The sequence below is a fragment of the Oncorhynchus clarkii genome, chromosome 21 (assembly GCF_045791955.1).
Source record: "Oncorhynchus clarkii lewisi isolate Uvic-CL-2024 chromosome 21, UVic_Ocla_1.0, whole genome shotgun sequence".
Lineage (NCBI taxonomy): Eukaryota > Metazoa > Chordata > Actinopteri > Salmoniformes > Salmonidae > Oncorhynchus > Oncorhynchus clarkii.
This window is the reverse complement of record NC_092167.1, coordinates 31,019,601-31,045,298: the sequence shown is the minus strand read 5'-3', so window position 1 is coordinate 31,045,298 and position 25,698 is coordinate 31,019,601. Positions and strand designations below refer to the sequence as shown.

General features: G+C 43.3%; 7 non-coding genes and 1 pseudogene across 7 annotated transcripts; 7 read left to right on the top strand and 1 right to left on the bottom strand.

Annotated features, from left to right (window-relative positions):
- Positions 1-2,335: 2,335 nt before the first annotated feature.
- On the bottom strand, positions 2,336-4,020 carry LOC139378902 (SLAM family member 8-like; annotated as a pseudogene).
- Positions 4,021-19,461: 15,441 nt separating this feature from the next.
- On the top strand, positions 19,462-19,535 carry trnan-guu (transfer RNA asparagine (anticodon GUU)). The gene has a single exon. It is a non-coding gene; the product is annotated as a tRNA-Asn (tRNA).
- A 1,099-nt stretch (positions 19,536-20,634) lies between these two features.
- trnan-guu (transfer RNA asparagine (anticodon GUU)) lies at positions 20,635-20,708 on the top strand. The gene has a single exon. It is a non-coding gene; the product is annotated as a tRNA-Asn (tRNA).
- Positions 20,709-21,802: 1,094 nt separating this feature from the next.
- On the top strand, positions 21,803-21,876 carry trnan-guu (transfer RNA asparagine (anticodon GUU)). The gene has a single exon. It is a non-coding gene; the product is annotated as a tRNA-Asn (tRNA).
- A 172-nt stretch (positions 21,877-22,048) lies between these two features.
- trnan-guu (transfer RNA asparagine (anticodon GUU)) lies at positions 22,049-22,122 on the top strand. Its single transcript has one exon. It is a non-coding gene; the product is annotated as a tRNA-Asn (tRNA).
- Positions 22,123-23,216: 1,094 nt separating this feature from the next.
- On the top strand, positions 23,217-23,290 carry trnan-guu (transfer RNA asparagine (anticodon GUU)). The gene has a single exon. It is a non-coding gene; the product is annotated as a tRNA-Asn (tRNA).
- Positions 23,291-24,385: 1,095 nt separating this feature from the next.
- On the top strand, positions 24,386-24,459 carry trnan-guu (transfer RNA asparagine (anticodon GUU)). The gene has a single exon. It is a non-coding gene; the product is annotated as a tRNA-Asn (tRNA).
- Positions 24,460-25,537: 1,078 nt separating this feature from the next.
- trnan-guu (transfer RNA asparagine (anticodon GUU)) lies at positions 25,538-25,611 on the top strand. The gene has a single exon. It is a non-coding gene; the product is annotated as a tRNA-Asn (tRNA).
- The last annotated feature ends 87 nt before the right edge of the window (positions 25,612-25,698 follow it).

The window sequence follows — 25,698 nt, the reverse complement described above, 5'->3', positions numbered from 1 at the left end:
TAAGTTATGGTGGTTGAACTTTGATGTTATGGGGCTATTTTGAAACTTGATCGCAAGTGGATCATTCATCAAGTCAACAACCCCGAGCACACATCACACTCCACGAAGAAATGATTTGTCACGCCCTGACCTTAGAGAGCCGTTTTATTTCTCTATTTGGTGAGGTCAGGGTGTGATGTGGGGTGGGCATTCTATGTTTTGTGTTTCTACGTTTTGGCCGGGTATGGTTCTCAATCAGGGACAGCTGTCTATCGTTGTCTCTGATTGGGAATCATACTTACAGTGCCTTGCGAAAGTATTCGGCCCCCTTGAACTTTGCGACCTTTTGCCACATTTCAGGCTTCAAACATAAAGATATAAAACTGTATTTTTTTGTGAAGAATCAACAACAAGTGGGACACAATCATGAAGTGGAACGACATTTATTGGATATTTAAAACTTTTTTAACAAATCAAAAACTGAAAAATTGGGCGTGCAAAATTATTCAGCCCCTTTACTTTCAGTGCAGCAAACTCTCTCCAGAAGTTCAGTGAGGATCTCTGAATGATCCAATGTTGACCTAAATGACTAATGATGATAAATACAATCCACCTGTGTGTAATCAAGTCTCCGTATAAATGCACCTGCACTGTGATAGTCTCAGAGGTCCGATAAAAGCGCAGAGAGCATCATGAAGAACAAGGAACACACCAGGCAGGTCCGAGATACTGTTGTGAAGAAGTTTAAAGCCGGATTTGGATACAAACATATTTCCCAAGCTTTAAACATCCCAAGGAGCACTGTGCAAGCGATAATATTGAAATGGAAGGAGTATCAGACCACTGCAAATCTACCAAGACCTGGCCGTCCCTCTAAACTTTCAGCTCATACAAGGAGAAGACTGATCAGAGATGCAGCCAAGAGGCCCATGATCACTCTGGATGAACTGCAGAGATCTACAGCTGAGGTGGGAGACTCTGTCCATAGGACAACAATCAGTCGTATATTGCACAAATCTGGCCTTTATGGAAGAGTGGCAAGAAGAAAGCCATTTCTTAAAGATATCCATAAAAAGTGTTGTTTAAAGTTTGCCACAAGCCACCTGGGAGACACACCAAACATGTGGAAGAAGGTGCTCTGGTCAGATGAAACCAAAATTGAACTTTTTGGCAACAATGCAAAACGTTATGTTTGGCGTAAAAGCAACACAGCAGAACACACCATCCCCACTGTCAAACATGGTGGTGGCAGCATCATGGTTTGGGCCTGCTTTTCTTCAGCAGGGACAGGGAAGATGGTTAAAATTGATGGGAAGATGGATGGAGCCAAATACAGGACCATTCTGGAAGAAAACCTGATGGAGTCTGCAAAAGACCTGAGACTGGGACGGAGATTTGTCTTCCAACAAGACAATGATCCAAAACATAAAGCAAAATCTACAATGGAATGGTTCAAAAATAAACATATCCAGGTGTTAGAATGGCCAAGTCAAAGTCCAGACCTGAATCCAATCGAGAATCTGTGGAAAGAACTGAAAACTGCTGTTCACAAATGCTCTCCATCCAACCTCACTGAGCTCGAGCTGTTTTGCAAGGAGGAATGGGAAAAAATGTCAGTCTCTCGATGTGCAAAACTGATAGAGACATACCCCAAGCGACTTACAGCTGTAATCGCAGCAAAAGGTGGCGCTACAAAGTATTAACTTAAGGGGGCTGAATAATTTTGCACGCCCAATTTTTCAGTTTTTGATTTGTTAAAAAAGTTTGAAATATCCAATAAATGTTGTTCCAATTCATGATTGTGTCCCACTTGTTGTTGATTCTTCACAAAAAAATACAGTTTTATATCTTTATGTTTGAAGCCTGAAATGTGGCAAAAGGTCGCAATGTTCAAGGGGGCTGAACACTTTCGCAAGGCACTGTAAGTTACTAGTTGGAATTCAACACAGTAATGGAAATATTAAATAGTGTTTCCATTTAAATACCACACCCTGGCTAATGTGTCTTACCTTTGCTTACTTGGAAGATCCCTTTGCCGTCATAGACGTACATGTCCACATTTCTATATTAAAAACATATGAGCTTATCTGATCACCACGCCTTATTCTGCCTATTACCCATTTCCAAATCTTCTAATTGTATCTAGGCCTTCAAAGAAAGGTATAAGGCCTTATGATATACTGTATATATGAGAATCATCAAAGGGAGAAGGAAATAGAAGCAAATAGTGTAGTTTGTGATGAAATTTAACAGTAATATCTAGGCCTATCTACAGAATATACAACTGTAAATTGCAGAGGATGCAGAGAGTTCCATATCTATGGAAGGCACAGCCTATGACCACATCCTGTTCAGTTCACAGTACTTCCTGGTAGGGAGATTGGGGGCCTTCTGGGCGTCCAAATGCGATCTTATCATACAGAGTCTGCGGCTACATGTGACAGATAATCAAGAAGAAACTGTTTCAGCATCAAGAAAGGTAGTGACTATTCTCAAAGTAGACTACATAGTCTTCCATTCAACCACATACATTTTACCATTATGACCATTTATATCTTACCTTGTTCAATCTTGGGATAACCAAATCATTGACAGTTTCATAGACGGATATTGGGTTTACATGACTGTTTGATCTGGTCTGGAATCAATATACAGCCCATTACAATACAGTACATACAGCTTTAACACATTCAGATACATAATAATGGCAATGTATACTTACATCTCTACTTCTTGTGTTGTCCATAATATCAGCATATTTTGTGATGTCAGTTAGATCTGCTGTGTTTTATAAGAACAAAATAGCAACCAATCAGAAACAGGATATCAACAAACATACTCAGGAATTAATGAGGGGTCTCACTCTTTTTCTAATTTCTAGCAAATCCCCCCCAAAATCAAACCAGCTGAAGAATACTTCTAGAACCACCTGAAATGCCACTTTAAGTACAGTTGAGGCCCCTAAGCTGTACATACCTGTGTTACTTCGGCTCCTGCAGTAGCACACTGCCACAGCTACAGTGAGGATCAGCACCACAGCGACTCCTACTGATATTCCGATGTAGATGGTTTACCATACCAGTCCTGTCACATATTGTACAACACACATGAATAGACGATACAATATGATAAAGACTAAATGTCTCTATATCATATACATCCAATGTAATGACATGCATTACATAATGTATTTGACAACATAAGCGTATAAGCACACTGAACGTGTATGGAAGGGATTATTATGATATCTAGGTACCTGGGGTGGTTGTGTCATTACTACACTTTACTGTCTCAGAGGCAGTTTTCCAACTGACTAGTTTGGGGGCGTTGCACTTCACATTGATGTTTCTCTCTGCTGGTGAGAGAGAGAAGTAAATCTGCTGGGCATCCCCGTAGATCTCATTGTCTCTTTCCCAGGTGTAGGTAAAGTTGTGGTAGCAGGACACGTTACACACCAGCCGTACCGTACAGGAGTGGTTGGCCAATTGCTTGATGTCTGTCTGGATCGCCACCTTGGATATAGGCTCTGACCAACCAGGAGAGAGATAGAGACTCATAATCAGTCTTCTAAATGAACCCTACCATAGCCATTCCACCAGGAGAAATACTTGAAAATATGATGGATATTTAACAAAGCACGATGAGTAAGGTCAGTATAAAACCACAAAACCTGTGTTATAGTTTAAAGATCAGAAATAACAATGATATCAAAATAGGATTCAAAAATGGGGATAACAGCCTACCGTAGACCTTCAGAGTGATGGTCTTACTGCCAATCTGACCTTTGTCCCCTTCAACTGTAAGTAGAAAATCCCCTGAGTCTTGCAGTGTCAGTTCTCTGACTGTTAAACTGAAGTTTTGGGTGTTCATCTTTAGTCTCCCCTCAAACTGGGATCCAGGTGAATATACAACTTCGGTGTTGAATTCTGCAATATCCTTTCCCATATACTTCCACACCAAGGATTTGAAATGTTCTGTCTCTAAGCCCGCCAGCAGCTCCACGGAGTCCCCCACTCTCTTGTTGATGATCAGAGGAACACCTACACCGGAAAAACACAAATACACACGTTATAAAGGGTAAATAAAGTCAAAAATAAAATAATTCTGACATCAATCAATGGTTAAACACTATATTACAATGAACTTATTAGTGTGTAATTATTCATGTAGTACGATGTTACAAGTGTTGTAATTACTCATTGTTACACTCTAATACTTGTTACAGTGTGACTGTAATACTTGTTACAGTGTGCCTACATGAATAATTACACAATAATACACTACAATGCAAAGTCCTACCTAATCAATAATAGATAGTGGATTGGATTTATATAGCCCATTTCCAGGTTTCATTTGTACTGTACATGGCATTATACATATTTTCACTTTACATCTTTACGTATCTGAGTGTGTGGGTCCTTTTTAACTTCATTAAAGTCCACTCCTCCCCCACATTCAGTAGAACAGGATGAGATGACAGGAAAAGAGAAGTGGGGGGTGGATCGATAACCCCTCCTCAGCTCACAAGTACATTCACTGTGTAATTATTCACCATAAATGCATCATATACTGCATGGGCAACATTATAAATACATGTCAGTCTGAAGTAATGTTTTATAAACCCTTACACAAAAAAAAACCTTAGTAAAAAAAATACAGTTAAACAACACAATGTAACTCCAAGTCAATCACACTTCTGTGAAATCAAACTGTCCACTTAGGAAGCAACACTGATTGACAATACATTTCACATGCTGTTGTGCAAATGGAATAGACAACAGGTGGAAATTATAGGCAATTAGCAAGACACCCCCAATAAAGGAGTGGTTCTGCAAGGGGTGACCACAGACCACTTCTCAGTTCCTATGCTTCCTGGCTGATGTTTTGGTCACTTTTGAATGCTGGCGGTGCTTTCACTCTAGTGGCAGCATGAGACGGAGTCTACAACCCACACAAGTGGCTCAGCACACAGTAGTGCAGCTCATCCAGGAGGGCACATCAATGCGAGCTGTGGCAAGAAGGTTTGCTGTGTCTGTCAGCGTAGTGTCCAGAGCATGGAGGTGCTACCAGGACACAGGCCAGTATATCAGGAGACGTAGAGGAGGCCGTAGGAGGGCAACAACCCAGCAGCAGGACCGCTACCTCCGCCTTTCCAAGGAGGAGCAGGAGGAGCACTGCCAGAGCCCTGCAAAATGACCTCCAGTAGGCCACAAATGTGCATGTGTCTGCTCAAACGGTCAGAAACAGACTCCACAAGGGTGGTATGAGGGCCCGACATCCACAGGTGGGGGTTGTGCTTACAGCCCAACACCGTGCAGGACGTTTGGCATTTGCCAGAGAACACCAAGATTGGCAAATTCGCCACTGGTGCCCTGTGCTCTTCACAGAGGAAAGCAGGTTCACACAGAGCACGTGACAGACGTGACAGAGTTAGGAGATGCTGTGGAGAACGTTCTGCTGCCTGCAACATCCTCCAGCATGACCGGTTTTGCGGTGGGTCAGTCATGGTGTGGGGTGGCATTTCTTTGGGGGGCCGCACAGCCCTCCATGTGCTCGCCAGAGGTAGCCTGACTGCCATTAGGTACCGAGATGAGATCCTCAGACCCCTTGTGAGACCATATGCTGGTGCGGTTGGCCCTGGGTTCCTCCTAATGCAAGACAATGCTAGACCTCATGTGGCTGGAGTGTGTCAGCAGTTCCTGCAAGAGGAAGGCATTGATGCTATGGACTGGCCCGCCCGTTCCCCAGACCTGAATCCAATTGAGCACATCTGGGACATCATGTCTCGCTCCATCCACCAACGCCACGTTGCACCACAGACTGTCCAGGAGTTGGCGGATGCTTTAGTCCAGGTCTGGGAGGAGATCCCTCAGGAGACCATCCGCCACCTCATCAGGAGCATGCCCAGGCGTTGAAGGGAGGTCATACAGGCACGTGGAAGCCACACACACTACTGAGCCTCATTTTGCTTGTTTTAAGGACATTACATCAAAGTTGGATCAGCCTGTAGTGTGGTTTTCCACTTTAATTTTGAGTGTGACTCCAAATCCAGACCTCCATGGGTTGATAAATTTGATATCCATTGATAATTTGTGTGTGATTTTGTTGTCAGCACATTCAACTATGTAAAGAAAAAAGTATTTAATAAGAATATTTCATTCATTCAGATCTAGGATGTGTTATTTTAGTGTTCCCTTTATTTTTTTGAGCAGTGTATATTTGACAACTGACTTGAGATCAGATGACCAGCCTGAGCTTGCAACTCCAAACCTTTTTAACACTACAAATGACTTATGACCAGAGATATTATGAAAAGGTCATGTGATTATGATCGTTTTCTCACCTCTCACTGTCACCCAGCTCTCTGGTAATTCTCCTTCATTAGATTTATACTTATAGAAGCCTTCATCTGACTTGGATACTACAGGGATGGTCCTCTCTCCTGTGGTCTCATTCCTGATGAGTACTCCATCTTTGTAAAAATCAACCTTGGGGTTCGGGTTTGTTTCCTGATATCTATCTATTTGTACAGCGTAGAGTCACAGAGTCTCCCTCAGTTATGTGATAGGCAGGGCTCTCCAGGATCAGAGGGCCAACTGTGTAAAATAATATATCAATAAAACTGTAAATCTGGAGTAATCACTCACACCATATTAACCTCTTATGAGCTTGCATTATATACAGTATATATAGATTTTTAATATTTATATATTTAGAAAGTTCAGAAGTGATTGAAGATCAATAGTGAGCTCCACCAGTGAAGTTGATGTGGAGAGATGAGCTGAGATATGAATTTTGGGTCCGTCCTGTCCTTGTCCCCTCACACTGGTACTGACCAGCCTGGTTAGAGAGAGAGATAGTGGTGGTTTTACTGGTCTGACTGGAAAGCCGTTGTTTATTTATTAACCAGCGGTACGTCCATAGTTCACACTGCAGCTTGACTGTGTCTCCGGAGTACAGTGGCTCCTGAGTAGTGACTATCTTCACAGAGGCTGTAGGCAGAGCTGTGGAAACAGTTCAATGAAGACAAATGCAGTTAGCGCACCAATCAGTTAAAAGTATGATCTTAGTACCGTGCACCATATTTCTTCAATTATTACATGAAATGAGATTTAATGAATGGAGGAATCAGAACAGCAATGGTAGGCAGCCTTCTTCAAATGGGGCCCAATGTCAAGTTGTTATGGGCATGGAGGTGAAAAGATGATGAATTTTTTATTTATTTTTAATTACCTTTATTTAAGGGCGACCTGTCAAGAAGGCAAAACAGGGAAATAGCAGCGTGTCCATTAAACATTACAGATAAAAACAGAATACACACATAAGACAAAACGTCACAAGTTGAAGAAACAACTGAAGATTAGAAACAACTGCAGTTGTCACAAACAGTGTTGTCGATCAGAGTCTTTAAAACAGACAAGGACACTAACTCCCCTAACTTTAAAATCTTCTGAAGCATGTTCCAAGAAGGGGCATTATGGGAAAAAATATTTTTTCCCTATCTCAGTTCTGGCCTTAGGAACAGACAAGGACAGCAGCGACTTTGAATGAAGACAATATTGAGTGACTGATCTGGTCAGTAAAGAACAAAGGGAGTTGTCCCATCAATGCTGTGTACACTAAAGTGTACCAATGCTTTAGCCTCCTAGTGGAGAGAGAGGTCCATTGCACCATGGCATACAAATCACAGTGATGGATAGATAAGTGGTCGAGCATTTATAATGAATCATAAAGCACCATGATACACAGTGGCCAGAGGCCTGCATATAGACAATATCACCATAATCCAGCATTGATTAAAAAAGTATTTTGAACAAGATATTTTCTGACTAACATTGAAGAGCAAGATTTGTTCCTGAAATAGAAACCCAATTTCAACTTCAGTTCCTTGGTCAAGTTATCAATGTGCTGTTTAAAATTAAACTTTTCATCCAGCCAAACCCCAAGATACTTATAGGAGGTGACCCTATCAATTTTATGGCCTGTTGAAGTTCAAATCTGCAAGTGACTCCACGTCCTTACTTTCAGGGAAGAGAAAACCATCATCTTTGTTTTCCTTTCATAAAGCACACATTTTAATTAGAAAAGCTTCCTTTGAATAACATCAAAGGCCAACTGTAAGTCCTGAAAAGCCTACTCAATAATAAATGCGCTAAAATGTAATAATACATGATGTAATAATGCATGATGTCACTGTATGTCTGACTGCATCACTCCACTCAGAATGCTTCACCATTGTCTGAAGTCTTAATCTCACTGATCTCATATTCATGCTTCCTACTGATTGAGTCCACATCATCCTTGCTCCATGTGTATTTTCAGTCTGTGACTTTTCCAGTCTGTATGTTACATCTGAGAGTGACAGATTCTCCACTGAATATCTGGGAGGATTTGGGGTGTTTGGTCAGAACAGCCTTGCCTGTCCTGCAAAAAATAAAACCAGCATGATTCAGTTGCTTAACACATGTTATTTTGAGACGATCAAAACACAAACATTGTCTATCCAAAAACAGATTTAAAAATGACAAATAAAACATTTGATGAAGCATTAAGAGATGGAGGCTTGATCAAGTGTACAAATATCTACCGTCATCATCTTCAGAGTGTCCAGAGTAGATGTGTGTACTAAGCACTACAACACAGAAAGTCACATTGCACCAATACAAGCTTGAAATAAACAACATACCATATTCATGTTTCTGATTACTAAATCCATCCACCCTGTACTTTATTTTACAGGTGCAATCTGAGATTTCTGCATTGATTTCTTCACTTTTAAATAAATCATAGAAATTCAAGTCTTATCCCATCATAACGCAAAATGTATGATTATTTTATGACAATTATTGTAAATAATGTAGATGAATGAATATCCTTAGCCCCATCCCTCAGACTTATATACCACAACAAGTGGAAGGGTGTCATTTTTGTGGTTGTTTGAAGAGATGACTGCAGCTTTAAAAGGCCACTGACTTCCCATGTTCTGCACACAGAGAGAGTACAGAGACCAAAAACACTAAAACACCCGTCATTAATCTCTTAATACAGTTTACTATAACTGTAGCGAAGGAACCCTCAACCATTTACAATAATCACAACTTGATAATTCAACTCATCCAACCACTGAGTTAGAATCAATCTTTAGTTTCTAAGTGATGACCTGGTTAAGTGCACACCACCACACGAACCAGGTCTGCATGGCATCGGCTATACAAGCCCAGGTTCTCACAGAGATGCAACATCAATGTATTGTGGCCACATTCTATCTGCAGACCATATGTGCTCCAATTTCCTTTTAGTGCCATTTTCTAAGCTTTTGCGCTGTTTTGTCAATAAGGGATAAAACACCAAAAACAAAAGTAAAGCATGAAGCTGCCTGTCACGACTTCCGCTGAAGTCGGTCCCTCTCCTTGTCCGCGTGGCGTTCGGCGGTCGACGTCACCGGCCTTCTAGCCATTGCCGATCCTCTTTTCATTTTCCATTTGTTTTTCTTTGTTTTACACACCTGGTTTCAATCCCCCCAATTACATGTTCATTATTTAACCCTCTGTTTTCCCCCTCTGTTTTATGTATGTTCGGTCCGTTATTGTGGGCTCGGTATAACGGGACATGCCCGCCCTAGATAGTCGACCATTAGGGTCAGGGCTAATTAGGGAGGCCACCGCTCCACTGGTTATGGTTATGCATGAGGGTCACAAATAGGGAATTCGTTTTTCCCTTATTTATTCTCCTATGTTTCCCGTGGTGCTGGGCCTTCCCTGGTTGGCCTGTCATGACCCCACTATTTCGTGGCAACAGAGGGCTCTCAAGGGGTGGTCACGAGAGTGCTCGGGGAGGTGTTTAGGGGTTTCCGTCAATTCTACTACGGTGGAAAGTCCAGACGAGGTCTCAACCTTGTGCATCCCCTCTGAATATGCCGACTTGGCTCTCGCCTTCTGTAAGAAGAGGGCGACTCAATTACCACCCCATCGAGAGGGGGATTGTGCGATAAATCTCCTGGTAGACGCAGCACTTCCCAGGAGTCACGTGTATCCCCTGTCACAGGAGGAGACGGCAGCTATGGAAACATATGTCTCCGAATCCCTGGGGCAGGGGCATTACCTCATTGCTGAATGGGGGACCAGTGCGACTGCAGTGGTTGGCTGAGGCGGACAGGGCTGTTGGTCACCTGAGGGCTCTGTCTGTTTACCTCGGATCCTGTGCTGGCTAATCCGGATCCCTCTTTGGCGTTCATAGTGGAGGTGGATGCGTCCGAGACTGGGATAGGAGCCGTGCTCTCTCAGCGCTCGGGTACGCCACCAAAGCACCAAAGATTCATCTCCATTTTTAAGTTTATTGTAAATGCTGAAATGTTTTGCTTTGAGTTTAGCTTATGTTACATAATGACTATCTTAAGCAAATTATCACACCTGGAAGTAATGTATTCAGTCGGTCAAATCAATGTAAAAGGTTGCGTTCCATCTTGTCTTTGTGCTTTCTTTTCGAGGAAGCTCAGCCCTGCGGAGCGAAACTATGATGGGGGGGATCGGGAGCTGTTGGCTGTTGTCAAGGCTCTGCAGGTGTGGATACATGAGGGGGCTAAACACCCTTTTCTCATCTGGACTGACCACCGCAATCTGGAGTACATCCGGGTGGCGAGGAGACTGAACCCTCACCAGGAAAGGTGGGCAATGTTCTTTACCTGTTTTGTTTTCACCCTGTCCTACAGACCAGGTTCCCAGAACGCTAAGGCAGACACACTGTACCGGATGTATGACACAGAGGAGTGGTCCATAGATCCCACCCCCATACTTCATGCCTCTTGCCTGGTGGCACCGGTGGTGTGGGAGCTGGACGCGGACATCGAGCGGGAGTTACGTACAGAGCCCACTCCCCCTCCAGTGTGCAGCTGGGCATCTGTACGTTCCGTCTGCTGTCCGCAACCGTTTGATCTATTGGGCCCACAAGCCACCCTCCTCTTGTCATCCTGGCATCGGTCGGAAGCACTGGTGGTCCACCTTGGCCAAGGACATGAGGGTTTATGTTTCCTCCTGCTCGGTGTGTGCCCAGTGCAAGGCCCCTAGGCATATGCTTAGAGGGAAGTTACAACCCTTACCCGTTCCACAACGGCCGCGGTCGCACCTATCAGTGGACTTCCTCACGGATCTTCCTCCCTCACTGGGCAACACCACGATCCTGGTCTTTGTGGATCGGTTATGTAAGTCCTGCCGTCTCCTCCCTTTGCCCGATCTCCCTACGTCCCTACAGACTGTGGAGGCCCTGTTTACACACGTCTTCCGGCACTACGGGGTGCCTGAGGATATAGTGTCTGATGGGGGTCTCCAGTTCACGTCAAGGGTCTGGAGGGCATCCTTACCTCGGGTGTTCATCCCAAGAGTAACGGGCAGGTGGAGAGAGTAAACCAGGATGTTGGTAGGTTTCTGCAGTCTTTTTTCTAGGACCGGCCTTGGGAGTGGGCGGCGTTCATCCCCTGGGCAGAGATGGCCCAAAACTCGTTCCGCCACTCCTCCACTAACTTCTCCCCCTTCCAGTGAGTACTGGGGTCAGCCGGTTCTGACACCTTGGCATCAGATCCAGATAGAGGCTCCTGCAGTGGACGAATGGTTTAAGTGGAGGAGACCTGGGACGCCGCTCGTGCACCTTCAGCGGCCCGTGAGGCGTCAGAAGGCGAGCGCCAACCAGTGAGGCCCCGGTGTTTGCACCTGGGGACCGGGTCTGGCTCTCAACCCCAAACCTGCCCCTCCGCCTGCCCTCCCGGACGCTGGGCCCGCAGTTTGTTGGGTTTGTTCGAAGTCCTGAGGAGACTGAACTAGGTTTGCTACAGGTTACAGCTTCCCCCCGATTACCGTATTAATCCCTCGTTCCTTGTGTCTCTCCTCAGGCCGGTGGCGTCTGGTCCACTCCAGGATTCTCAGGTGCGGTAGGTTCCTCCGCCCCCTCAGGACATCGAGGGGACACCGGCGTATGCTGTTCGAGCCATACTGGACTCGAGGCTTCGGGCGAGGGGCCTTTAGTACCTCGTGGAGTGGGAGGGGTATGGTCTGGAGGAGAGATGCTGGGTGTCGGTGGAGGACGTTTTGGACCCTTGGTTGCTGCGGGAGTTCCACTGTCTCCATCTGGATCGCCCTGCGCCTCGTCCTCCGGGTTTTCCCCGAGGTCGGTGTCGACACACTGCTGGAGCCGCGCGTTAGGGGGGGTAATGTCACGACTTCCGCTGAAGTCGGTCTCTCTCCTTGTTCGGGCGGCGTTCGGCAGTCAACGTCACCGGCCTTCTAGCCATCACTGATCCAGTTTTCATTTTCCATTTGTTTTGTCTTTGTTTTACACACCTGGTTTCAATTCCCCAATTACATGTTCATTATTTAACCCTCTGTTTTCCCCATGGTTTTTATGCTCGATTGTTTTATGTATGTTCGGTCCATTATCGTGGGCTCAGTATTACGACATGTTATTGGAATATTTGAGTAAAGTGAATTGTGTTACTCATCTCTGCTGTTCTGTGCCTGACTCCTCTTCACCAGCTACACCCAGACCACTACACTGTCTTCATTTCTATGAATATCTTATTCCTTTTCCCCTCAAAGGCTTATTAAATCTGGTAATTAGTCTTCAAACACGTGGAAATCATGAATCCATTTTTATCAACTATTTACCTCTAAATATGTCTAAGTGGCTTGTTGTAGAGCGTAGAGTGTGGGACACATGTACAACATGTGTGAAGAAACCAACATGGGGAGAGAAAGGTTACAGGGGAAATCAGTTACACACTTAACTATTATTGGGATTACTAAGGTAAACATCTTGGATTTGCTGTCACCCCCGTCAGGACAGGCCTGTAACTACTCCACATTCTTGTGGATCACAATATAGAGACTAATATGGTCACTGGTCACATTGCAACAACATAACCCCTCAGTCAACTTGGTCCCTCTTATTTCCTTGCTCTCTCTATGTCATCATATTTGTACAGACATGGACCACTTCTCTATGGGTTCAAAAAGTATAAGTCAACTTTGAATGTGGTTTACAGAAGACTGACAGCAGTATGGTGCATAGAGATTTTGTTAGAAAGTGTTGCTTTACATCAGGGGTATCAAACTCAATCAGGGGCCATGTTGAAAAAACACAACAAATTTGCAGGCTATTCTGTTTGTTTTTAGAAAAAAAACATAAATATGCAATCCAAACTGCCTATTGTTTTATCATGAATAAATATGACCTTTTATAATGTCCACTTATGTACACAGGTGTCACGACTTCCGCCGAGGTCGGTCCCTCTCCTTGTTCGGGCGGCGTTCGGCGGTCAACGTCACCAGCCTTCTAGCTATCGCCGATCGACTTTTCATTTTCCATTTTCTTCCTGCTCGGTGTGTGCCCAGTGCAATGCTCCCAGGCACCTGCCCAGAGGGAAATTAGAACCCGTCCCCGTTCCACAAAGGCCGTGGTCGCACCTTTCGGTGGACATCCTCACGGATCTTCCTCCCTCACAGGGCAACACCACGATCTTGGTCGTTGTGGATCGGTTTTCTAAGTCCTGCCGTCTCCTCCCTCTGCCCGGTCTCCCTACGGCCCTACAGACTGCGGAGGCCCTGTTCACTCACGTCTTCCGGCACTACGGGGTGCCTGAGGACATAGTCTCTGATCGGGGTATGTATGTAGCTAGTGAGCTAAGCTGTAACATTAGCAATGTCTTTCAAAAGGAAACAACTCACAAATGCGGAAATTCTGGAGATTCTGGAGATTTTTTGTTCTGACATTGAGTCTGAGTATGAAAGTCAGCAATCAGATTCTGACAGTGACAGTGAGGCGCTGCCCCCCAGCCATTGAGAACCCTGAATCTGAGGACTTCTTGTCCACTGACAAAGTCCCAAGTCCCTTTGAATATGCTGGTGGTGGTGGAGGCAGACCGACAGTGGAAAAAAGTACAGGAGTTCTGTGGTAGCTGGAAGGCTGCCAGCCATTTCACCCCTCCTGGCCCTGCTGTTTGCTTTGATGAGTCCCAGTCTGGAGTGCAATACCCCTTGCCATTTCCATCTGAGGCAGAGTTCTTCAAGTTGTTTCTGACAGAGGAGCTGGTGGGTATACATAGTAGAGACCAATCGCTATGCCTTGGAGCTACAGGAGAAGAGAGAGCCAGGAGTGGGGGGGGACAACCACAATTAGTGAAATGTATACCCTACTGGTGACAGTCCTTCTCATGGGGATAGTAAAGAAGAACTCCCTAAGAGAATACTGGAGCACAGATCCTGTTTGAAACTCCCTTCTTTGCCACCCTCTTTTCCCAAGACCGCTTCCTAGTTCTGCTGCGATGCCTGCATTTCGTCTACAATGCTACTGCCATCCTAAATGACCCGTTATACGAAATAAGAAATGTTCTTACCAGCCTGACAATAGCATTTGGAGCTACCCTGCATAACCTGGCTGTGTTAGTATATTAGCATACTGCAATAGCATACTGAAAGGCCCTGCTTAATTAGCAACACAGTGATTAAAGGGGATCCTAAAACAGGAGTGAAAAGGCTGAGGAGAATTAGCGTTTAGCACGCTAACACAATAGCATTGATGAGTATGAGGGGCTTGGGGTGTCTGGGTCCATGGTGATGACCATGCTGGCTCCTCATCTCAGCAAGGGACACACTATGTATGTGGATAATTGTAACAGGAGTCCCACACTCTTCCAGCATCTGCTCTCCAACAGCACAGGGGCCTGTGGCACAGTCAGGTCAAACAAGAAGGGGATGAAGGAAACATTTGGATGCAGGAAGATGCAGAGAGGAGAGGTGGAGTTCAAAGAGAACGGTCAACAGCTAGCAGTAAAGTGGCATGACAAACGAGACGTCCATATCCTCTCCACTGTCCATACAGCAACCATGTCGGCCACAGGGAAGGTTGACCACCTGACGGGAGAGATAATAATCAATCCAGACTGTGTGCTTGACTATCACCTCAAAAAGGGGGCAGTGGATAAGGCGGACATGATTAACAGCTTTGTGGAATGTACTCGAAAAACGACCAAGAAGATATTTCTCCATCTGATCGACACTGCCCTCAATGGCCACATAGTTCACTTACTTTGATAGAAACGCACACATTTCCTAAGTTATTATTGGTAACGAAAACAACAATGACTGCGATGCAGGTAACAGACAGGAAATGTGAAATATGTGTGTGCAGGACGGGAGATGCGCAAATGTCTGCAGACTTGAACTGCACACACAATTGGGAAGTGCTTTGGGAATTTTGTCCGGGTCAGAAATGTCCAAAAACAACTAGGTCCTCAAAAGTAAAAATGACTACTTTTATGTGAATGAACGAGGAGGCGTAACACCCCTCGAATACGAAACTGTTCTTAGAAAATAAAACACGTCTTAGAAAATCATTTGAAATTGACAAGCTGAAAACAGCCTATAAATTAAAACAGGCTGCATGCCTTGGTTTGAGGGCAGTTGCGTAACAATCACATTCTGGAATGGAGAGAACGTTCTAACAGCACGTGCATAAAAAAACTCACGCTGGGGAGACTATTAGAGATGTTTAACCTTTTCATGTGTGAGTTCCAAACATCTCTAATAGTCGCCCCAGGGTGAGTTTTTTGGGCGTCCAAATGTAATCGTGTCATACACAGAGTCTGCAGCTACATGTGACAGATAATCAAGAAGAAACTGTTTCAGCATCAAGAAAGGTAGTGACTATTCTCAAAGTAGACTACATAGTCTTCCATTCAACCACAGACATTTTACCATTATGACCATTTATATCTTACCTTGTTCAATCTTGGGATAACCAGATCATTGACAGTTTCATAGATGGGTATTGGGTTTACATGACTGTTTGATCTCGTCTGGAATCAATATACAGCCCATTACAATACAGTACATACAGCTTTAACACATTCAGATACATAATAATGACAATTCAAACTTACATCTCTACTTCTTGTGTTGATGATAACATCAGCATATATTGTGTTGTCTGTAAGATCTGTTGTGTTTTATGAGAACAACATTTCATTCAGGACATCAACAAACGTACCCAGGAATTAATTAGGAGTCTCAATCTTTTTCTCACTTCTAGCAAATCCCCCCCAAAATCATATCGGCTGAAGAATACTTCTAGAATACTTCTAGAACCACCCAAATTGTTACTTTAAGCATAATGGAGGCCCCTAAACTGTACATACCTGTGTTACTTCGGCTCCTGCAGTAGCACACTGCCCCTTCTACAGTGAGGATCAGCACTACAGTGCCTCCTACTGATATTCCGATGTAGATGGTATACCACACCAGTCCTGTCAAATATTGTACAACACACATGAATAGACTATTCAACATGATAAAGACTATATTGCTCTATATCATATACATCCAACGTAATCACATGCACTACATATTATATTTGACAACATCAGCGTATAAGCACACTGAAAAGTGTATAGAAGGGATTATTATGATATCTAGGTACCTGGGGTGGTGTGTCATTACTACACTTTCCTGTCTCAAAGGCAGTTTTCCAAATGACTAGGTTGGAGGCGTTACATTTTACACTGATGTCTCTCTCTGCTGGTGAGAGAGAGAAGTGTATCTGCTGGCCATCCCCGTACATCTCATTGTCTCTTTCCCAGGTGTAGGTAAGGTTGGGGTAGCAGGACATGTTGCACACCAGCCGTACCGTACAGGAGTGGTTGGCCAAAAGCTTGATGTCTGTCTGGATCGCCACCGTAGTTATAGGCTCTGACCAACCAGGGGAGAGATAGAGACTCAATCAGTCTTCTAAATGAACCCTACCGTAGCCATACCACCAGGAGAAAGACGATATGAAAATGTGATGGAAATGTAATAACGCTTGGTGAGTAATGTCAGTATGAAACCACAAAACCTGTGTTATAATTTAAAGATCATCAGCCATGGTTATGGATATAAATAAGAATTATATCAAAATAGGATGCAAATATGTTATTAACAGCCTACCGTGGACCTTCAGAGTGATGGTCTTACTGCCAATCTGACCTTTGTCCCCTTCACCTGTAACTAGAAAATCCTCTGAGTCTTGCAGTCTCTGACTGTTAAACTGAAGTTTTTGGTGTTCATCTTTAGTCTCCCCTCAAACTGGGATCCAGGTGAATATACAACTTCTGAGTTGAATTCTCCTTTCCCATATACTTCAACTCCAATGGACCAATGGGCACTGCCCTTCCTTGGACACTGTGCTAACTAACCTCCAAACGAATTTCAATGCCATACAACACTCTTTCCGTGGCTTCCAACTGCTCTTAAACGCTAGTAAAACCAAATGCATGCTTTTCAACCGTACACTGCCCGCACCCGCCCGCCCGACTAGCATCACCATCCTGGACGGTTCTGACCTAGAATATGTGGACAACTATAAATACCTAGGTGTCTGGCTAGACCGTAAACTCTCTTTCCAGACTCATATTAAACATCTGCCTCACGCCGCCAAACTTACTCTAGTAAAACTGACTATCCTTTCGATCCTCGACTTCGGCGATGTCATCTACAAAATAGCTTTCAATACTCTACTTAGCAAACTGGATGCAGTCTATCACAGTGCAATCCGTTTTGTTACCAAATCACCTTACACCACCCACCACTGCGACTTGTATGCTCTAGTCGTCTGGCCCTCGCTACATACTCGTCGCCAGACCCACTGGCTCCAGGTCATCTATAAGAGGGTTATATCATGTTGGTTGTTGCTAACAGAGTTGGTATGTACTATGTTAGTTGTTGTTGGGAGCAGCTTTGGTATGTTCTGTGTTTGTTGCTTTGTCAGAGCTTCTTTAATGTCCTGAGTTATTTTTTTTCTCAGGTTTTGTTGTGAAGTTTGTATTATTGTGTATTATTGTGTTTCATTTGTTCCCAGGGGGAAGGGGAAGGCACCTAGGGAGTGCTTAGGCAAGAGGCCCGCGAGCATACATATACCACTGTCTAGGCACACTAGGTAAGACCTGGACGGACCACCCCCTGTATTTTGGTTAGGGCACCAGGTGGTGCTAAATTAGGTAAGTAGTGGGTAGGCAGGTAAGGTAGGAGAGGGGGCTTTTAGATTTACTTTCTTTGCTTTGGTTCCGTCCAGCCCCTTTTCCCCATATTACCGTGTGACGGAATAAATTCCTTGTAAACGGTAACACTATCTGCCTTTGTCATCCTTACTCGCACCTACAGTCCCATACCTCTTTCACTTCACAGGGAGTTGAGTTGTAGCAGGGTGTTGCGTTCCCTCTTCACAGAGGCGTGTGTAACAACTGGTCACAATAACAACACCCACCCATAGCATACGTTCCAGCAGGTATATCTCACTGATCATCTCCAAAGCCAGCACCTCCTTTGGCCGCCTTTCCTTCCAGTTCTCTGCTGCCAGTGACTGGAATGAATTGCGAAGATTGCTGAAGCTGGAGACTTATTTCCCTCACCAACTTTAAACATCAGCTATCTGAGCAGCTAACCGATCGCTGTAGCTGTACATAGTCCATCTGTAAATAGCCCACCCAATCTACTTACCTCATCCCCATACTGTTTTAATGTACTTTTCTGCTCTTTTGCACATCAGTATCTTTACTTGCACATCATCATCTGCTCATTTATCACCCCAGTGTTAATCTGCTAAATTGTAATTCTTCGCTACTATGGCCTATTTAGTGCCTACCTCCTCATGCCATTTGCACACACTGTATATAGACTTTCTTTTTTTCTACTGTGTCATTGACTTGTTTATTGTGTTATTGGCTTGTTTATTGTTTATTCCATGTGTAACTCTGTCTTGTTGTCCGTGTCACACTGCTTTGCTTTATATTGGCCAGGTCGCAGTTGTAAATGAGAACTTGTTCTCAACTAGCCTACCTGGTTAAATAAAGGTGAAATAAAAATTAATAAATAAATTATTTGAAATGTCCCCTCTTTAAGCCTGCCAGCAGCTCCACGGAGTCCCCCACTCACTTGTTGATGATCAGAGGAACACCCACAACTGAAACACACAAATACACATGTTATAAAGGGTAAATAAAATAAAAAATAAAACATTTCTGACAATCAATGGCTGCACACATTATTACAATGATCTTATTACTGTATAATTATTCATGTAGTACAATGAAGCAAGTGTTGTAATTACTCATTGTTACACTCTAATACTTATTACAGTGTGCCTACATGAATAATTACACAATAATACACTGCAATGCAAAGTATATGTATATATTTACATATCTGAGTGTGTGAGTCCTTTTTTACTTCATTAAAATCCACTCCTCCCACACATTCAGTAGAACAGGATGAGATGACAGGAAAGAGAAGTGAGGGTGGTCTGATAACCCTTCCTGAGCTCACAAGTACAAATCCCACCGTTGACAGTGTAATTATTCACCAGAAGTGCATCATATACTGCATGGGCAACATTATAACTATAATGTTCAGTTGGATGAGAGCACAAATGGCGATCGATCAAGCGTCAGGGTCATATACACCACAAGTCTCTGTGGCGCAATTGGTTAGCGCGTTAGACTGTTAATCTAAAGGTTGGTGGTTCGAGCCCACCCAGGGACGACAGTTGGCAGTTTGTTGTGCTCCATGATGTGGATGTGACATCCTGGACCTGTAATGATATTCCTGTTATTTTGCCCTGCTGATGGTCAACGCCAACATAAGCATCTCTAGTGCAATCAGTTAGCGTGTTTGACTGTCAATCTAAAGGTTGGTGCATCATCACCACCCAGGGATGACATTTTTCAGATTGTGGAGATGTGAACTGACCCTTCCTGACTTGGCTTGAGCTTCCATGAGACTTTGGCCTGCTGAGGGTCAGTATAACCACAAGTCTCTGTGGTGCAATTGGTTGGCGCGTTAGACTGTTAATTTAAAAGTTGGTGATTTGAGCCCACCCAGGAATGCTGTCTTTCTGTTTCTAGTGATGTGGAAGACCTTCCTGGCCTTACAGTAAGCTTGCTTTTGACCTGCTGTGTTTCCTGTTGTCACATGTGATTGGTGTGTTGTTGAACATGAAAGATGACAAGATATCATACCTACTGGTAAAATGGTTGTCAATGGTCTCTGATCTTCTGTTACTCAATAGCTTGATCATTCTGTGTTCTCCAAGGAACATATAATTTATTCTTATTAATCTGGCTGGTATGACAACGTAAATGATGTCAATCTGGCATGAAAAACCTTAGCATTTATATTTATCTCGCGAGAAGGACAATGTTGGTCCAGTGTGTTTGTGTGTATATGTACGCCAATACGCCATGAAAGTGACTAGCCACTTCATCATTCTTCCGGAGTCAGTCCCCTAATTATTTTGAATGGGCTTGGCGATTATATATTACATTTGTGAAAATGCAGTTGTTTAAAATATATATTTATCAGATATATTTGTGATTGCGGCTGAATTTACTCCTGCCAGTTGCCTTTTAATATAATGTTGCGCTGACGAACATTGCGCTACATTTTTGCCCTTTTAAGGCCATTCAAAAAGCTAACAAACATTAGAAAACTATAGGTCTACTTCCTTGAAAATGTTGCTGCACTTTTGATGCACGTTAACACAACCATTGGAACAAAGTGTTGTTGTTTCGTAAACTCCATGTTCAGTTGGATGAGAGCACAAATGGCCATCGATCAAGCGTCAGGGTCATACACACCACAAGTCTCTTTGGCACAATTGGTTAGCGCGTTAGACTGTTAATCTAAAGGTTGGTGGTTCGAGCCCACCCAGGGACGACAGTTGTCATTTTGTTGTGCTCCATGATGTGGATGTGACATCCTGGACCTGTAATGAGATTCCTGTTATTTTGCCCCGGTCAATGCCAACAAAAGCCTCTCTAGTGCAATCAGTTAGCGTGTTTGACTGTCAATCTAAAGGTTGGTGCTTTGACACCACCCAGGGATGACATTTTTCAGATTGTGGAGATGTGAACTGACCCTTCCTGACTTGGCGTGAGCTTCCATGAGACTTTGGCCTGCTGAGGGTCAGTATAACCACAAGTCTCTGTGGTGCAATTGGTTGGCGCGTTAGACTGTTAATTTAAAAGTTGGTGATTTGAGCCCACCCAGGAATGCTGTCTTTCTGTTTCTAGTGTTGTGGAAGACCTTCCTGGCCTTACAGTGAGCTTGCTTTTGACCTGCTGTGTTTCCTGTTGTCACATGTGATTGGTGTGTTGTTGAACATGAAAGATGACAAGTTATCATACCTACTGGTAAAATGGTTGTCAATGGTCTCTGATCTTCTGTTACTCAATAGCTTGATCATTCTGTGTTCTCCAAGGAACATATAATTTATTCTTATTAATCTGGCTGGTATGACAACGTAAATCATGTCAATCTGGCATGAAAAACCTTAGCATTTATATTTATCTTGAAAGAAGGACAATGTTGGTCCAGTGTGTTTGTGTGTATATGTACGCCAATACGCCATGAAAGTGACTAGCCACTTCATCATTCTTCCGGAGTCAGTCCCCTAATTATTTTGAATGGGCTTGGCGATTATATATTACATTTGTGAAAATGCAGTTGTTTAAAATATATATTTATCAGAATATATTTGTGATTGCGGCTGAATTTACTCCTGGCAGATGCCTTTTAATATAATGTTGCGCTGACGAACATTGCGCTACATTTTTGCCCTTTTAAGGCCATTCAAAAAGCTAACAAACATTAGAAAACTATAGGTCTACTTCCTTGAAAATGTTGCTGCACTTTTGATGCACGTTAACACAACCATTGGAATAAAGTGTTGTTGTTTCGTAAACTCCATGTTCAGTTGGATGAGAGCACAAATGGCCATCGATCAAGCGTCAGGGTCATATACACCACAAGTCTCTGTGGTGCAATTGGTTAGCGTGTTAGACTGTTAATCTAAAGGTTGGTGGTTCGAGCCCACCCAGGGACGACTGTTGTCAGTTTGTTGTGCTCCATGATGTGGATTTGAAAATGTTGCTGCACTTTTGATGCACGTTAACACAACCATTGGAACAAAGTGTTGTTGTTTCGTAAACTCCATCTTCAGTTGGATGAGAGCACAAATGGCCATCGATCAAGCGTCAGGGTCATATACACCACAAGTCTCTGTGGCGCAATTGGTTAGCGCATTAGATTGTTAATCTAAAGGTTGGTGGTTCGAGCTCACCCAGTGACGACAGTTGCCAGTTTGTTGTGCTCCATGATGTGGGTGTGACATCCTGGACCTGTAATGAGATTCCTGTTATTTTGCCCCGGTCAATGCCAACACAAGCCTCTCTAGTGCAATCAGTTAGCGTGTTTGACTGTCAATCTAAAGGTTGGTGCATCATCACCACCCAGGGATGACATTTTTCAGATTGTGGAGATGTGAACTGACCCTTCCTGACTTGTCTTGAGCTTCCATGAGACTTTGGCCTGCTGAGGGTCAGTATAACCACAAGTCTCTGTGGTGCAATTGGTTGGCGCGTTAGACTGTTAATTTAAAAGTTGGTGTTTTTAGCCCACCCAGGAATGCTATCTTTCTGTTTCTAGTGATGTGGAAGACCTTCCTGGCCTTACAGTAAGCTTGCTTTTGACCTGCTGTGTTTCCTGTTGTCACATGTGATTGGTGTGTTGTTGAACATGAAAGATGACAAGTGATCATACCTACTGGTAAAATGGTTGTCAATGGTCTCTGATCTTCTGTTACTCAATAGCTTGATCATTCTGTGTTCTCCAAGGAACATATAATTTATTCTTATTAATCTGGCTGGTATGACAACGTAAATGATGTCAATCTGGCATGAAAAACCTTAGCATTTATATTTATCTCACGAGAAGGACAATGTTGGTCCAGTGTGTTTGTGTGTATATGTACGCCAATACGCCATGAAAGTGACTAGCCACTTCATCATTCTTCCGGAGTCAGTCCCCTAATTATTTTGAATGGGTTTGGCGATTATATATTACATTTGTGAAAATGCAGTTGTTTAAAATATATATTTATCAGAATATATTTGTGATTGCGGCTGAATTTACTCCTGCCAGATGCCTTTTAATATAATGTTGCGCTGACGAACATTGCGCTACATTTTTGCCCTTTTAAGGCCATTCAAAAAGCTAACAAACATTAGAAAACTATAGGTCTACTTCCTTGAAAATGTTGCTGCACTTTTGATGCACGTTAACACAACCATTGGAACAAAGTGTTGTTGTTTCGTAAACTCCATGTTCAGTTGGATGAGAGCACAAATGGCCATCGATCAAGCGTCAGGGTCATATACACCACAAGTCTCTGTGGCGCAATTGGTTAGCGCATTAGATTGTTAATCTAAAGGTTGGTGGTTCGAGCTCACCCAGTGACGACAGTTGTCAGTTTGTTGTGCTCCATGATGTGGATGTGACATCCTGGACCTGTAATGAGATTCCTTTTATTTTGCCCCGGTCAATGCCAACACAAGCCTCTCTAGTGCAATCAGTCAGCGTGTTTGACTGTCAATCTAAAGGTTGGTGCTTTGACACCACCCAGGGATGACATTTTTCAGATTGTGGAGATGTGAACTGACCCTTCCTGACTTGGCGTGAGCTTCCATGAGACTTTGGCCTGCTGAGGGTCAGTATAACCACAAGTCTCTGTGGTGCAATTGGTTGGCGCGTTAGACTGTTAATTTAAAAGTTGGTGATTTGAGCCCATCCAGGAATGCTGTCTTTCTGTTTCTAGTGTTGTGGAAGACCTTCCTGGCCTTACAGTGAGCTTGCTTTTGACCTGCTGTGTTTCCTGTTGTCACATGTGATTGGTGTGTTGTTGAACATGAAAGATGACAAGTTATCATACCTACTGGTAAAATGGTTGTCAATGGTCTCTGATCTTCTGTTACTCAATAGCTTGATCATTCTGTGTTCTCCAAGGAACATATAATTTATTCTTATTAATCTGGCTGGTATGACAACGTAAATCATGTCAATCTGGCATGAAAAACCTTAGCATTTATATTTATCTTGCGAGAAGGACAATGTTGGTCCAGTGTGTTTGTGTGTATATGTACGCCAATACGCCATGAAAGTGACTAGCCACTTCATCATTCTTCCGGAGTCAGTCCCCTAATTATTTTGAATGGGCTTGGCGATTATATATTACATTTGTGAAAATGCAGTTGTTTAAAATATATATTTATCAGAATATATTTGTGATTGCGGCTGAATTTACTCCTGGCAGATGCCTTTTAATATAATGTTGCGCTGACGAACATTGCGCTACATTTTTGCCCTTTTAAGGCCATTCAAAAAGCTAACAAACATTAGAAAACTATAGGTCTACTTCCTTGAAAATGTTGCTGCACTTTTGATGCACGTTAACACAACCATTGGAATAAAGTGTTGTTGTTTCGTAAACTCCGTGTTCAGTTGGATGAGAGCACAAATGGCCATCGATCAAGCGTCAGGGTCATATACGACCACGAGTCTCTGTGGCGCAATTGGTTAGTGCGTTAGACTGTTAATCTAAAGGTTGGTGGTTCGAGCCCACTCAGGGACGTCAGTTTGTTGTGCTCCATGATGTGGATGTGACATCCTGTAATGAGATTCCTGTTATTTTGCCCCGGTCAATGCACAAGCCTCTCTAGTGCAATCAGTTAGCGTGTTTGACTGTCAATCTAAAGGTTGGTGCATCATCACCACCCAGGGATGACATTTTTCAGATTGTGGAGATGTGAACTGACCCTTCCTGACTTGTCTTGAGCTTCCATGAGACTTTGGCCTGCTGAGGGTCAGTATAACCACAAGTCTCTGTGGTGCAATTGGTTGGCGCGTTAGACTGTTAATTTAAAAGTTGGTGTTTTTAGCCCACCCAGGAATGCTATCTTTCTGTTTCTAGTGATGTGGAAGACCTTCCTGGCCTTACAGTAAGCTTGCTTTTGACCTGCTGTGTTTCCTGTTGTCACATGTGATTGGTGTGTTGTTGAACATGAAAGATGACAAGTTATCATACCTACTGGTAAAATGGTTGTCAATGGTCTCTGATCTTCTGTTACTCAATAGCTTGATCATTCTGTGTTCTCCAAGGAACATATAATTTATTCTTATTAATCTGGCTGGTATGACAACGTAAATCATGTCAATCTGGCATGAAAAACCTTAGCATTTATATTTATCTTGCGAGAAGGACAATGTTGGTCCAGTGTGTTTGTGTGTATATGTACGCCAATACGCCATGAAAGTGACTAGCCACTTCATCATTCTTCCGGAGTCAGTCCCCTAATTATTTTGAATGGGCTTGGCGATTATATATTACATTTGTGAAAATGCAGTTGTTTAAAATATATATTTATCAGAATATATTTGTGATTGCGGCTGAATTTACTCCTGGCAGATGCCTTTTAATATAATGTTGCGCTGACGAACATTGCGCTACATTTTTGCCCTTTTAAGGCCATTCAAAAAGCTAACAAACATTAGAAAACTATAGGTCTACTTCCTTGAAAATGTTGCTGCACTTTTGATGCACGTTAACACAACCATTGGAATAAAGTGTTGTTGTTTCGTAAACTCCATGTTCAGTTGGATGAGAGCACAAATGGCCATCGATCAAGCGTCAGGGTCATATACGACCACGAGTCTCTGTGGCGCAATTGGTTAGTGCGTTAGACTGTTAATCTAAAGGTTGGTGGTTCGAGCCCACTCAGGGACGTCAGTTTGTTGTGCTCCATGATGTGGATGTGACATCCTGTAATGAGATTCCTGTTATTTTGCCCCGGTCAATGCACAAGCCTCTCTA